The sequence below is a fragment of the Ceratotherium simum genome, chromosome 13 (assembly GCF_057802395.1).
Source record: "Ceratotherium simum simum isolate JZ-2026a chromosome 13, ASM5780239v1, whole genome shotgun sequence".
NCBI classification, from domain to species: domain Eukaryota; kingdom Metazoa; phylum Chordata; class Mammalia; order Perissodactyla; family Rhinocerotidae; genus Ceratotherium; species Ceratotherium simum.
The window spans coordinates 2,883,086-2,899,703 of NC_141912.1; positions in this window are offsets into that span (position 1 = coordinate 2,883,086).

Here is a 16,618-nt window from a genome sequence, read left to right on the forward strand (position 1 = left end):
TTTCATTTGGAAATGATCTAGATATTCAATGAATTTTTATCATTTAATTTAACGTGGCAAAACTTCAGTTTCATGTTACCAAAGAGATTTTGGAAGCTATTTTAAGTACATACTCCATAACACATAATTATTTTTAAAAGTTCACCCAACACTCATTTTTTTCACATCTATTTAGTCACTTGTTCCCAGTAATTATTTAGATTGCCTACAAGATTTCATGAGACATTAGACAAAATTAGCCATCATTTTAAGTTACTATTTTTGTTAACCAGTTTTGTAATAGAGATAACATCAGCTTATTTGACCAACAAATGTAGAATAAAGGCTGCATGTCTGCATCATATCCATTGCTGATAACTCTGATGACATGCCTATTTTAGTCAAACCAATGAACTTAAATAAGCCTTTATTTGCCAAGGATTATTTCATATCACGTTAACTTGAAAGACATTTGGGTTAGTTGCATTTAGAAATCATTTTTGTAAGCGCTTACTTTAAGCCAATTAAACAGAGCTCTTAACTTTAGCCATACCATCCAGAGGTAAAATATCACACACATATAACATACATATAGACACACATAAACAACAGCCAGATGTAACAAAGATTTTATAGCCTGTGTTTTTAAAAATTTTAGCAGTTTGAGTCTACAAAAGCCTCTTTTCTCTTTTTTTTCTTTATTTCAGTCTTACGAATCTGGGCTGGGCTAGATATTCTCCATTTGTTAAGCACTTGTACAAATATGCAGAGTTCAGAGGGGAGGTTGGCTATTTGGGAACTGGTCCAGCTTTTAGACGCTCAATTTCCTGCTTTTCTTTTAGTTTCATTTTGCTATAAACTCTGAACAACATCTAAGGACAGTGTAGTGGGTCAGAATTGTGCTGCTTGTGAGTGTTACTCTCTAAAGAAAGGTTATAAACACTCTTTTATGTGCCTCAGTTTCTCCCGCTGGCAGCCTAAGACCACCATGGGGGCTCAGAGCACATGGGTGACCAACCCTATATGCACTTCCCCAGACAAGCCTTTAATTAATTAACGTGAATGATAGTGAAGTTGCCTATGGGACTGCTACATATCATGAGGATTTGACTCTCTCACACTCCTACTAATGTTCTCAGTCACCTGGGAATGCCTTTCAGCCAGGAAGAGCAATGTTCCTTCTCTTCGGAGCTGAGCACATTTAGTCTCTCATTGTTCTATCAAGCAGTTTGTTCAGACTTTATAAACACAGTTCTTTCCAATTTAAAGCCAAATTTCAAAGGTCAGGCTGCACCATTCACTCCAAAAGTTCCCTCTAGGCTCCCCTGGCCTAGGAAATTCCCCCTGGTTTCTCTTTCCTAGGAAGTCCCCCCCAGGTTCTTTCTCTTACCTAGGGCATGTACTGGTACCCCCTTAAGACATCTAGTCTTTAAGGTTTGAAACAGCTTAAATAAACTCTGGACCATCGACTTGAAATAAGGAGGTCTGGGTTTCAGGAGAACTCACCAGGGTCACCTGAAGAATGCAGTGATCCAGAGGGGCTCAATGGGCCCAAATGCCGGTTCAGTGTAGATTCCGGGTGGTCTCTGATGGGTTTCTCTGAAATCCTACCGCAACTATGACAAGAAATGTTGATGTGAAATAACCAAAAACCATTCTATAGATAAGAGAAATAAGGTGAGTTTACTTGAGTCAGAGTGAGGATTATAACCCAGGAAGGCCTTAGAAAGCGTTCTGGAGAAGCTTGGTTTTCAGTACAGTCTTATATCTTTTTAGAACAAAGAACATACATTAAACACACCCAGGATATATTTTCATCAAAATTTCAAAAGGTATTCAGTTGCAAATTAGCAAGTCAACATCACTGTGATGTCAGGATAGGGACTAATCCGGGTGTTACCAATAGGGCGTTACCAGTAGGGCATAGGAGGGGAAGTATGTATTCTTATCTTAAGAGAATGCGTTCTTTAATGGTTAAGCAGATGTACAATGTATGTTTGATAGGCCATAAGTCAGGCTTTTTATTTAGTTCAAGCGGAGTCAGTTTTGAACCTGAATAATTACCCCATATACCTCAATATGTGAGAATCTCTTGTCACCAAGGGTTATCAAGATAAGGGTCACACAAACAACAGTTCCCATATTGGGGCAGACAACGCTGGCAAGACAGAATAAATTACAGATCTCCTGTCCCCATAACTGACTCAGTAGGTGCCTAAAATACTCAACAGGTTCTTGACAGGAGACAAAAGAGGATTCCAGATTGTCAGTCAAATGACTGACTGAGGGGTCAAACTGGAATCTCTCCAGGTGCCCAAAAACCAGAGGAGAGCTCCCAGAGGTGGAGCACGAGCTCTCCGAAACCAGAAACTGCAGCCTTGTCAGTCAAAGGACTGACCCACCGGCTAACCTGGAATCACTCCAGGTGCCCAAACAGATTAACAGAAACAAGAAACCAGAACCACCAAGAGAGGGCACCTGGGGTCATCAGGGTAATCAGGTCTGGAAACCAGAGGAGAGCTCCCGGGGGGTGGAGCCTTTGATTCTTTAAAGATTTCTTTATTTCTCCTTTCGAAAGCTCAAAAGGAGCCCAAAGTGGCCACAGTAACTTTAAATTATCCCAAGTTTTCTTGCCAGCTGTTTACAGTTGTCTCCATTTTAGGGGAATTTTCCCAAGGTGGCCGAAACAAACAAAGTAACTTCTAAAGAGAGTTTGTTATGATCATCAAGAAACTCAGTCTCCAAACAGCCAATTTTAACAAATAAAACAGTCAGACATAGACAAACATGATTACACACCAAAATCCAATATCCCAGGGCTCCAACCCAGGGTACTCTAGGACTCCAACCCAGAGCTCGGGACTCTAACTTGATCTTTTTGAGTGCCCCAGTGGCTGTAACCTTTATATTGTCTCCCACAAGCCTTAGGACTTTAACTCAGCAACCAAATCTCACCAGTGGGGCCTCTAACCCACTATCCTGATGAGATACTAGACAATTTTGGGGACAGGCTCGTTTTAATGAGGTCACTCACCCAAATCCCAAAGACATCTGATCCTGGAGCTCTTTACAGACACACAGACACAGACAAACCAGACACCTTTGAACCAGTTCCTAGTTTCCGGGTGAAGTCCTATTCCTCTTCCAACTCTGGCAGGACACCCTATTAACCAGATGATCCCCCTTCTCAAAGAAGGGACCCCAGAGAGAGAGAAAGGAAAGTTCTTGGTGGTGCACCACCGAGGCAACTTACCTTACTACGGGTGTGAGCACATCAACCCACCAGAAGTAGCCATTTCTCATTCCACCATAGGGAGCATTAGGAGGCAGCCAGTGTCAGCACAGGACAGCAGATATGGCAGATCCCTGAGACAAACAGAACCTCAGTAGCCACTAAGGACTTACCCGACAGGTCGCCTGTCTGAGGTCGGCTGGCCACGAGCAGGACTTCACATCCCTTCGTGTTCACCAAATTTTTGTTACCGCACAAAGGGCATGATCTGCTCACCATGAGACAAAAGCCAATTGTCAAGAGGCAAGATGGTGGCAGAGAGAAAGGACAGTTTATTACAGCTTGCTAGCAAGGGGGAAGATGGCCAACTAGTGTCTGAAAGAACCATCTTACAGAACAAAGTCCACAGGCCAGTTATATAGAGGGCTGGTGTCTGAGTTGGGGTGGCATCTGATCTCCAGGTGGAGGCATCCATCTGGTCTTAGTTCCTGACAGTCTTTTGTTTTACTGGAGACTGGAGCAACACCCTATACCCTGATCTTTCAGTTGTCATTGATGATGGCTGTCAGCATAGACTCTCTGCCTGGGGGTCATCAAATTCCTAAGGAACTCAAAGGAACAAAGTTATCAACTTATGGCAGCTGGGAGGGGCCATAAAATCCACAGAGATAGTCAGAGGTCATTCAAAGTTACAATAGCATTTCTTTTCTATTGGCTTCCCTCATGTCAACCTTGTGTTGAGCCAGTATCAATAACAATGCACAGTAACACAACATATGGATTCTCTCTGCATAGATCCTAGTTCCACAGCTCTACCACCATGTATTCATATCAAGGTACAAATCATTTTCACACAGTGTGGTGCTGATCCTTTGTAATGAAGCTGACAAGTTTAATCCCCAAGCAGAACATCCTTGACAACACTATGCATTCCCAGGGGCCTGCATTAGCTGAGGATACACTCTGTGTGAACAGCATCCTGCGTGCTCTCATAAGTTAGCTCAGCTAATCTTTTAAATAACACTTGGAGGTACAGTATGACACTGTTGAGTTGCTTGCGTCAAAACTGACTGTAGCAGAACCATTTTAAAATGAAGTCAGAGCTGCCTTTTCAGAGAAACTGTCTTACTGTCTTGAACCTTGGACTGGGCCAAAATGGAAGTTGTTTTATAAGCAATTGTTTGAGAAGTCAGCAGGAGAACAAACAAAGATTGATGATTGCAGACTCTCTGAAGACAGAATCAATAGTCAATCAATGTTTAGCCAAGACTAGCGTCTGCCACAAACTCCACTTAAAATTTTTTATAATACAAACCTCCCCTCTTTGCCTTTAAAAGCTCCTGACTTTTACTCCCTAGCAGGACACTATTTGAGTTTCTACCTGAATCTGTACTCCCCAAATTGCAATTCTTTCATCCCAAATAGATGCTTTACCTCTTAAACTGGTTTCTGTTGCTGATGCTTGACCCTTGGGATGAGAGGTGGGAGTGGGTTGAAACCCCCAAAGGGCAATGTCAAGAAACAGAAGGGGGTGCTTTCAGAGGAGGCGTGTCCTGTCAGGAAAGGACTCTGCTGGTGCTGAGGTGAGCATGCCAGGAATGGAGGTCACATGTGGGAAGAGCTGAATAGTCCTGCCAACAGAGCAGTGGGGAAGGTAAAGTTGGAAGGGCAGCCAGAGAACATAGAAGAGAGAAGAGGAGACAAGATGCTGGCTCCTGGCCAGAGAAGAGAGGGGAGGAAAAAGTAAATTAAAAAACCCAAACATTTCTACTTGTGCGGCCAACGAGGAATTTAAAAGTCAGGGGTGGCTAAGATGGAATTTTAAGTGTTGGCTGAGAGAGTGTCCTCTGACCCTCCCCGGCAGCCCCCTCCCCACTCCCCTGACCCTCTCTTGCAGCCTCTCCTACCCGTTTTTCAGTAAAGCTGTGCTGCTACTTTTCTTTTGTGTGAGTGGGATTTTTTTCTTTTTTTACAGCTCCCAAAAGCAGAAATGTCTCTCTGACTTCTAGACCTTGTTTTACAGGCTCAGCTGATTAGATTAGTCCTGTTTAGGAGACTCTTCCTTTTGACTAATTCAACATAAAATTATGAGGGCTGTTACTAACATCTCTAAAATATCCCTTCTCCTCTACTGGATAAAACAGCATAATCATGGGAATCCTATCCATCAGAGTCACAGGTCCTACCATCCTCAAAGGGAGGGCATAATATAGGGAGTGAAATCTTGGGGCCCACCTTAGAGTTCTACCCACCATATCAGCTAAACGATCACTCCCATTTTCAATCACTCTATGTCCTCTCAAAGTACACGGAGACCTTAACATCTGTAATCCCTGAGGACTTTTTGAATATGTAATGACTCTACTCCTTTTTTGCTGTACTTTCCATATGTCCTGGCAAGTTAGTTAATAATCTTGATTCTCAGGTTCTGAATCTAACAGTGAAGATAATGCAAACCCTCATCTCTCACAAAGAAGGAATATAGTAAATTCTTTGTAATTAGAGGATGTTTTAAAAACACGGTGATGTCTCTGATAGAAATGCTCTCATAGCTTCACTCAGAGAGTGTTGATAACATCCTTTTTCATAATAGACCCAAAATGGAAATGATGGCAATGTCTATCAACAGTAGAATGGATAAATACGTTGTGGTGGATTCACACAATGGCATAGTATGCTGCAATGAGAATCAACTACAGCTGAACTCAAAAATATAGAGGAATCCCTTGCATGATATATTAGGGGAAAAGTCAAACATAAATTTGTGTAAACAGTAGGATTAGATTTATATAAAGTTCAAAAACACATTAAGCTAATTTACAATGCTGAAAATCAGTATGACCCTGAAGGAAGAAGTGATAATGAAATGAAAAGGAAATTGGAAGGGAAATTCTGTGGTGTAGTTAATGTTTTATTTCTTGATCTGTGTATTTTTTTATATGACAACTCAATTAGTGAAAACTCACTAGACTCTATACTTATGAATTGTATTATTTTCTGCATGTAAATTATACTTCAATAGAAAGTTCAAGGATATATAAAATAAATGATATGAACGAGAAAATATATGGAGGTAAAATATCCTCAAATAAATTAGAAACAAAAATAAATAGAAGTGTTGTCCCTATGAAGAATATGTTTGTGATAACATATTCTCTGTACCTATAATGCTATTGAATTTTAAAGTATTTTACAATGAAATCAAATTACAAAGAATTTAGAATTATCTATCAACGCCTACGTATTGGAACATAAGCACATTTTCTGAAATGAAATTTTTCCTTTTATTTCCCACAGATCAGGTAGAAAAAGGAGCTCTGCCCTGATGTCTTTTGCACTGTCACTTTCATGTTAACACAGAGTTTTGGGTTTACTATGTCAGAATTGCTATATACTCTGTAGCATCTCAGCATATTTCAGTGGTTTGGCATAGTTTTTTGTATATACCATTATTAAGGTGCAAAAATTAAATCATAATTTAAAATATATAACCCTGTCATTTATTTCCAATCACTTTGCATAGAACAAAATAAATTATGGCATATTATATTTAACCAAGAATAATCTCCCCAAATATATTTGTGAATGACATTAAGTTATATTGAATGAGTAGACATCATGAACACAGATACCTGATGTGGTTTGAATATTAATTGTAATATATCTTAAAATGGTACCAATATTGACATGAAATCTACATTTCACATTTAATTCTGTGAAATCTTTATTAGCATAGCAAGTTCCTTACTTTGTGTATGTATCAACTATTGGTGATATATTTCTTCATTTCTATGGTAATTTTCTGTGTTGAGATGGACTAAACATAGAGTAGTTTAAACCACTGGTGTCAGAGATCTTTAATAGTTAACATATTCACATTTTGTTCCTCCTGGATCTGTCCTAGACTTTATATCTTCTCATTTTATATATCTTCCCTAGGTGATCCAATCCATTGCTATGCTCTGTAAAATCTATATCTGACATTTTATTTTTTTAAATTTTAGGGCAACACGTCTAACGACCTGCAATAGACTACCTGGATGGCCACAGATATTTAGACACAGCATGTACAAAACTGACTAGCTTTGCCACACAATTTTTCTGCTTCTTAGTTTTTTGTCTATATAGCTGTCATTAACCTCTGAATATTTGTCAAAGATTAAATTACTGTATTGCCCTTATTCAAAACATTTAATATATTAATGTATCATATTGATTTTTTTTCATAAAAATTCTCCAATTCCTCCATTTTTCACTATTCTGGTGACCATTTCTCTATGCCAGGCCACTATCTAACTCCTGGATTAAAGCCATACCCATTTATGCTCCTGGATGTCAATTTTGATATTTTCTAATACCTTATCAAGATATTTCAAAGATGCTCTTTAAAATGGTATATTTCCATTTTATTTTTTTCCCCCACTGCTTACAACTTTTCATGTAGAATAAAATAGAAACTCCTCAACAGAGCACATGGACACCTTCCTCCATTTGCTCCTCCATTTTATTGTCTTTTTAGTCTCTATTTCACTTATTTCTGCTCTGATCTTTGTTATTTTCCTCCTTCTAACTTTGGACTTCACTTGTTCTTCTTTTTCTGTTCCTTGAGGTGTACAGTTAGGTTGTTTATTTGAGACTTTTCTTGTTTCTTGAGGTAGGCATTTATTGCTTTGAATTTCCCTGTTAGAACTACTTTTGCTGCATTCTATAATTTTTGGTATGTTGTATTCCCATTTTCATTTGTCTCAAGGTATTTGTTTATTCTCTTTTGATTTAGTCTTTGACCTATTGGTTGTTCAATACCACGTTATTTAGTCTCCATATATTTGTGAATTTTCCAGTTTTCTCTTTGTAATTGGTTTCTAGTTTCATACCGTTGTGGTTGGAAAAGATGCTTGATATGATTTCAGTCTTCTTAAATTTATCAAACCTTGTTTTGTGGCATAACGTATGATCTATCCTGGAGAATGTTCCATGTGCGATTGAGAAAAATGCGTATTCTGTTGTTTTGGATGGAATGTTCTGTATATATCTGTTGACTCCTTCTAGTCTAATGTGTCATTAAGGCCAATGTTTCCTTATTGATTGTCTGTCTGGATGATCTATCCATTGATGAAAGTGGGGTATTAAAGTCCCCTCCTGTTAATATTTACTTTATATATTTATCATATATCCTATGATGGGTGCATATAAATGGGTTCTTTTAAGGGAACTTGATGTGGTACCGAGTTCTGTCTCTAGGTTGTTGCAGAGTAAAAACAGAAATAATACATGTGGATGCAGGACCTGAGGATTAGGTACACTTGACATTTTGATTTTTTGAGTTTATTAGAATTAGATCTAAAACAGGTTCTGAGTCAAATACTCTATTAGCAAAGTACACTGTAAGATTTATAAGGTGAGACGTTATCAGCACTTATTTTCTTAGCCCCAATTTTAATATTTCTTGGGTTCTTAGTCATATTTCCCATGTTGAAGGTTTGTTAGACTTTATATAGTATAAGTACTTATATATAATTAATAATTTGTGTGTAATAATATATTATTACATTAGTAAATTAATATTATATGATCGGTTAATAACAATTAGTCTCTCTACATGTATATTAGACACATGTTCAAGTACCTAGTAATAGTATGCAAAGATCTTGCACCCTCTAATACCATGTGTTTAAAAGCTTTTTAGTTTGAAGTGATTACAGATTCAGAGGAAGATATTAAAAAACTGCACAGGAATGCCCTATACACTCTTCACCAGGCTTTCTCCTGTTACCCTGGTACCATCTTGCATAACTCGAGTACAATAGAAAAGGCAGGAAATTGACATTGGTACAATCCACAGGATTTGCTCAGATTTCATCAGTTTTACACGTACTTGTGTGTGTGTGTGTGTGTGTGTGTTGTGTTGGTCTCAGCCTATCAGTAACCAGTGTTGTGGCTGGACCAGACTTTGTGGTTCTTATTATGATTGCAAGACACCCTTCAGCAGTAACCTCAGGAAACTTGGACAAAATAAAGCTTTATTACTTTCAGGACCTAGAAATTACACAGCACACCTGGGGCCACACAGCAAAGTCACAGGGAGAGAGAGAGAGAGAGAGAGCCTGGGATCCTGCTTTTATTGGGGCCAAGGGTGGGGGCCTAGGGTTTCATGGGCTCACTCTTTATTGGTGAATTTAAAACACAAAAGTGGGAATTTGAAGTGCGGGAAGAGAAAAAATGAGTAGTCCAAATGGTCAGTTATTGAAATCAACCAAGATCTCTAAAACAAAGGAGCCTCACCTGGGGGAGGTGGCCTAGCTCTTTATCTAGTTGTGTGGCTGGCAAAGTGCTTATTTGAGATAGCTGTCTTTGAAGTGGATGCCTCTTTGACATGGAGGCCTCCACAATCAAAGCTTAAGTCAGGCGCTTGCACTACAAAAAAGGAAGAAAAAAATACCAACTGTCAGAGCTTACACTACAGTGTGTGTGTGTGTGTGTGTGTTGTTGTTGTAAGGGTAAATACAAATAGAAAAAAACATTAATTTTGCATGGTGCAAAGATGGAAAGAGACTTCCCTCACACCTCACTTCTGCTTTTCTTTGAGACCATTTTCTCTAGAAAATGTGTAATTGTAAACCGTTTCACTGTCCCTTTCAGATGTTTATAAATCTTTTTAATACCTAAATAGTCTCTTGACAGCTTTACAACCAAGGCTGTCTTTCTTGAGGACCTTGGAACCATCTCTTTGAAATGTAGAAATTGAAGAAGACAATACCCCTGTCTCCCAGTTTCTGTAGGATGGTAGGAAGGTAACTTCACTGGGTGCCTCCCTCTAAGTTGCAAACCTACCTCCTGTTATAAAAAGAAGAGAAGTTTATTTTTCCTTTGGATAAAGCCAATTAGCTGATACATATAGTCACCTCAACCACCAGGTGAATTTAGAATGAGCTACGTGTAATAAAGCCAGCCCACTATGTGGTCTAGTGGTTGAGATTTGGTGCTCTCACCACTGAGGCCAGGGCTTGTTTCCCAGTCAGGGAAGCACACCGTCTGTCTGTTGGTTGTACTGTGGCAGCTGCGTGTTGCTGTTGATAAGTAAATGGCAAGCAATAGGATATATTGGAGCATATGAGGAAGCCATTTGGTTTAAAACTAATTTGGCCTGAGTTCATTTGTCCAAAAGGGCCTGTCACCTTTGAACATGCATTGTGTATCTGCTTTAAGCAATTAATATATCCCAAAGAGAAGAGTAAATGCCATTAAGATAAGGAGGCAACCTCCCACACATTGGCATTTCCTTAAGGATAAGCATTTCTCCCTAGGCTAGGATTTGATTACTGCACTCACCGCACTCATCCTGTGACCACCCAACTTGAAACAACAGACTTACACCCTGCCACACCCATCAAGCTAGCAGACCTGCTCCCCTCCCCGCTGTGTCCATCAATAGCTTTTCTGGCAGGGCAATCTGGCAGGACAATCTTGTGGCTATTATAAAAGGGACACTGCAATCATATGTGATACATGCTCTTTGATGGTATATAACCGCTCTGTACACCCCACTTCTTTGGTGCCCTTCCTTCTTTAGGGAAGGAAGGCCCCAGGCCATATCGTCCTCAAAAGTTGGCTCATAATAAACTCACCCCAATTTTGATTTACAGATTGATTATGGATTATTTGCATTGACACTGTGATGCTGAAAGCTATGCCACTGGTATTTCAAATACCAGCAGGGTCACCCATCGTGGACAGGTTTCAGCAGAGCTTCCAGACTAAGTCAGACTAGAAAGAAGGACCTGGCCACCCACTCTGAAAAAAATCAGCCATGAAAACCCTATGAATGGCAGCAGAGCATTCTCAGATGTAGCCCAGGAAGGTGAGAGGATGGCGCAAAAAGACCAGGCAGGGTCCTGCTCTGCTGTACACAGGGTCGCTAGGAGTCAGAATCAACTCAATGGCACTAACAACAATAATAAATGTGTGCTGTCAGGTCCTCCTACTTGAGGACATGTTATTATTTATCTTGAGAACATGTGTGTAATGGGCAGTAGCTCCCTGGTTATATGAAAGAGTGAGATTCCTTTCCTTTGCATACTTTTAGCAGATTGCCTGCGAGGCACATCACATTCTGGTTCAAAAAAGCTGTTTTCTTTCTCTTCTACCTTTGTGGAGAGGTTTTTAGGTTAGCAGGAGATTTTGCTTTTAATTATATTTCCCCAACAGTGTATGGTTCTAGGCAATTTTATCACATGTGTAGATTTGTGTAATCATCACAATCAAGATACAGAACTATTCCTTCACCACAAAGATCTCTTGCTGTCCCTTTATAACCACATCAAATTCCCCCCCACCCTTCTCCGAACCTCTGGCAACCACCAGTCTGTTCTCTATATCTATAATGTTGTCATTTCAAGAATTCTTCCGTTTCAAAATTGTTTTAGCTATTGTGTGCCCTTTGCCTTTCCATGTAAAGTCTAAAGTAAGCTTTTCCATGTCTACAAAAATGCTTGCTTGGATTTTGATAGGAATTGTGCTACATCTGTACCTAATTGGGAAGAACTGACTTTTCACTATGTTCAGTCTTCCAATTCATGAACATGATATGTCTCTCCATTTATTTAGATCTTCTTTGATTTCTTTCATCAGCATTTTGCAATTTTCAACATATAGATCCTGTACATGTTTTATTAGATTTATGCTTGAATACTTCATTTTCTTTGGAGTAATTATAAATGGTATTATATTTTTAATTTTTGTTTCCACATGTTTATTGTTACCACATAAAACTGTGGTTGATTTTTTTGCATGTTGACTTTGTACCTTGTAACATTGCTGAATTCACTTATTAATTCAAGGAAAGCTTTTCTTTTGTAGATTCTTTTAGAGTTTTTACACAGACAATCACGTCATCTACAAATAAGAATTTTATTTCTTTGTTTCCAGTCTATATGCCTTTTATTTTTTGTCTTGCTTATTGCACTGACTAAAACTAATATCACTCTGTTTTTAGTTATGTCTCCTAAGTCTCTCCTTTCTTAAATAAACTTTTTGCTTTAGAATAGATCTAGATTTACTGAAAAGTTGCAAGGATAATACAGTTTCCCCTATTGTTAACATCTTATGTTAATATGGTACATTTGTCACAACTAATGAATCAATATTGATACATTAACTAAAGTTCATAATTTATTCATATTTTCTTAGGTTTTACCTAATATCCTTTTTCTATCACAGAACCCCAGCCAGGGCACCACATTACATTTAGTCCTCATATCTCTTCAGGCTCCTCTTGGTTATCACAGTTTCTCAGACTTTCCTTGTTTTTGATGACCTTGACAGTTTGGAAGAGTGCTGGACTCTTTTGTAGAATGACTTCTCAGGTGGGATGTCTGATATTTTTCTCTTGGTTACATGGGGTAATGGGCATTTGGGAGGAAGATCATAGAGCTAAAGTGCCACAGTCATGACATCATATCTAGGGTACATACTATCAGCATGATTTATCACTGTTGATATTGACCTTGGCCACTGGCTGAAGTAGTATTTGTCAGGTTTCTCCACTGTAACTTTCCCACTCCAATGGTGAGAAACCTGGCTCCCACATCCACTTGCTTAATTGTTCAATTAGTAATACCACTTTTAATCAAGAGAGGCATGCAAAGAGTCCCTCAGACTTTGATACTGATACCAGGCAAGAAATGTCTAGTCACAATTCCCCGAGTAAAACCCCCTCAAATGCCCCACAGTTTTGTTTCTTTATCTTCAATCTACCTAATTACTGAGGCTGCTTAGTAACCTTGGGAGTGACTATACTTGAAGCTAATGTTGAACTTGGAAAGTTCATGTGAGTTGCAAACATCCAAATTTTTTAACATTTCCAAAAAATTCACAAAATTTCCTGTCCACTTGTAAAAGTGAATCTGAACCTTACTCTACAGAAATCAATCTGCTCCATTCCCTGGGTAAAACTACCTTTGTAATTTCTTCTTAGAACCTACAGTCTATTGTGCTCATAGGGGTGTCCAAATAGTCTAAAATTCCCTTGTTTCTTATTTTGTCTAAGGCTGTGTTTGAAGATCCTGTGCCTTAAAGGGAACCAGAACAGATGAGCAACACCAAGCGGGAGTCTTGACCAAGGACTTCCCTCTGGGGAACACACCACGCCATGACCACACTGTGGGCCAGGCTAGTAAACAAGGACATATACACAGGATAGATGATAACAACTGGTCCCAAGGAGAGAATCACAGACCAGCCAAGTGAACCAACAGGACAGGAAGTTCTCTTAGCCCTTACTGTTCTCTTAGGTAAGGGCATTCTCAAAAATACGTACATTGGCCCTTTAATTTTCCCACATCATCTGTCTGTCTCCTTTCCTTCTGCTGCCAATATGTTTCAAATACATTTTCAAGCTGTTTAAAAGAGTTAAACAACAGAGTCTTTATCTGGGATCTTATCCTGAAAGCAGAGGACCAGAATTTGTTACTACAGACATGAAAGGATAGGTGGCCAGAAGTACTGGAGGACTTCATCTGGGTCAAGGTCTGAGTGCTGACAGAGGGACATCCAGGGGATTGGAGATGCACCCTTTGGAGACAAAATTTGAGAACAGTCTATGAACAGCCATTTGCTCCTCCAAATCTAGAATAGGCATTTTCTTTCTAAACCCAAATTATCATTCCTCTCCTGGTCTAATTTCCAATGTACCCCAGAGCATCCTAAAGTTGTTTGAAAATTTCAGCATAAAGTGCAAGTGCTCGTATCATTAAGTTCTGAGCTCATAGTTTCAAATGAGCCCCTTTGTTGGGGGTTCTCCCTGCTGTGGGGCTGAGGTCAACTACATGCATACTGTGATAGGAAAGAGGAGAATAGAGCAAAGCAGTCAGAGGAATTGGCTTGTGGAGAGGAGAGCCTTCCACAGAATAGAATGCTCTTTGTTCTGTAGTGCTAGATAAAGAAAAGGAATGGGTGGTCTGCATTAAACCTTTCTACAAGGGTTGTGCATTTTGCTACCTCGACCACTGGCAGTCACAGCAGTCACCTCTGTGCCTTCCTGATTGACCTACATGAAGGACTTGTGCACAAACTTGGAAAGAGACAGCTCTCTCTTGGACGACATTCCAGAAAAATCAGCCTTGTCTCGTCGAAGGCATCAGTAGTTCCCGAATTGCCAAGAACAGACTCCATACTTCAGTTTTCCTCATTGTCCATTGTGCCTGACTTTGTCCACTTGCTGAGCTTTTCATACATAAGCTCATTTTCCACCTGGAAAAAAGAGGTGAGAGCCCTAGGGTCCAGACAGTGGGCCAGCCACTCAGGCCTGCACTGCTTTCCCGTGTCAGACCCAGGACGGTGGCATTGAAGTCCTCTGTCTATGATATAGGGCCTTACAGAGGCTCAGAGAAGCCCAGGCCAATATCATTTTCTGAGTTCCCTGGTTTAATAAAAAAATGAAGAAACGGCAAGCATTATAGTTTTTAAAATTTTATATTTATCAAATGGATGCTTTTAAAACTAGTTAACTAGATAGCAATATAGTTATGCTATCCCCAAGGATTAACTATAGGATTTATAAAACATCATTATGTAGTTTCTTTTATGAGACATGAGCTTAAATTTTATAATTAAAGTATTTTCTGTCCATCTTTTCAGTGTATCTGTCTCTGTGACTCTACATATACTCTCATTAGGAAATAATTTCACAGTTTAACTTTGAGGCCCAAAACAAGTGGCCCCGAGCCACAGGCTCTGCTGCCTGGCGCCTCAAGGCCCGGAGGTTACACCAGGTCCTCAAGGACCCTGAGGTTAGCTCTCATTGGCACCTGGATCCTGTAGGGAGGTGTTTATGGAGTTGTAAGCCACAGGTCAAAAAGGAGTTGAAGTTCAAGAATATTTGAGTTTCCCATACCCCATAGCTCGTTTAAGATGACAGTGAAGTTGATTTCAAATAATCTATTAGTTACTAATTAGTAATTTGTTGTATTTTTTATATATTACTGGCTACGCTGAATCTATCCATGAACTACTGTATACCCGACAGTAAAGCGTTTCTCGTCTTATTGGCAAAGAATTTAGCCTACATCTTTGAGCCTGTCAGCAGTTTTGCATCTGACATTTGAGTAATTTTGAAGTGCTAAGAGGATTTGTTCTTGGTATATTTTCTTCCTTCTCAAAATGAAAATGAAACTTGGTCCAAAAAGTTTCTGCTATAATAAAATGGCCAAAGAATTTATACAAGGAGGGAGCTATCTGTGTACTAATGGCTTTTCAGAAAAAGAGCAACTAACTGTTATGACTGAAACCCACAGGCATTTCCATACTAGGTAGGTGTAGGAAGCCCTAATTTCACTTTACTTACGAATACTCTTCTTAGGGAGGCCAGTTGTTTTGGATAAAACAAACAGTGGAATGTTTATGAATAGTGTCTACCAGCCTGTGACGCGGAACAAGAAATCCCCCTCAGAGCACAGAGGCACCGCCTGGGAATGGGGACTAGAGGAAGACGGGCTAGAGGAAGCATATGGCACTGCCTCTGGATGTCAGATGAAGAAAATAGCGTTGACTGTGCTGTCTCAGCGTGTTGGCCAAGGGGAGAGGATTACAGGCTCTGGGCTGGGTTTGGGGTAGCAGCAGAGAGGAGTTGCCTTGCTGAAAGCAGAACTGAGGGTGGGAGGTGATGTGAAGGGAGAGTTGCTGATAGGCAGCCTGAGCCAGGCTGGAAAGACCTCTGATCATTGAAAAAATGAGCAAAGAAGAAGCACAATGCCTTTTCAAAAAGGTTACCAAGCGAGAATGTGGAGAAACTGGAACCCTTATGCACTGTTGGTGGGAACGTAAAATGGTGAAGCCACTGTGGGAAACATATGGTGGTTCCTCAAAAAATTAAATATAGAATTATCATATGATCCAGCAATCCCACTTCTGGATATATACCCGAAAGAATTGAAAACAAGGTCTCAAAAAGATATTTGTGCACCTATGTTCACAGCAGCATTAGTCACAACAGCCAAAAGGTGGAAGCACCTCAAATGTCCTTTGAAGGCTGAATGGACAAAATGTGGTATATACCTGCAATGGTATAGTATTTAGACTTAAAAAGGAAGAAAATTCTGACACCTGCTACAACAGGGATGAGACCTGAGGGCAAAATACTAAGTGAACTAAGCCAATCACAAAAGGACAAATACTGTATGATTTCATTTATATGAGGTTCCTAGAGCGATCAAATTCATAGAGACAGTAGAATGTAAGTATGAAAGTAGAATGGTAGATGCCAGGGGCTGATGGGAGGGGAGAATGGAGAGTTAGTGTTTAATGGGGACAGAGTTTCAATTTTGCAAGATGAAAAGAGTTCTGTGGATGGATGGTGGTGATGGTTGTACAACAATGTGAATATACTCAATGACACTAAACTGTACACTTAAA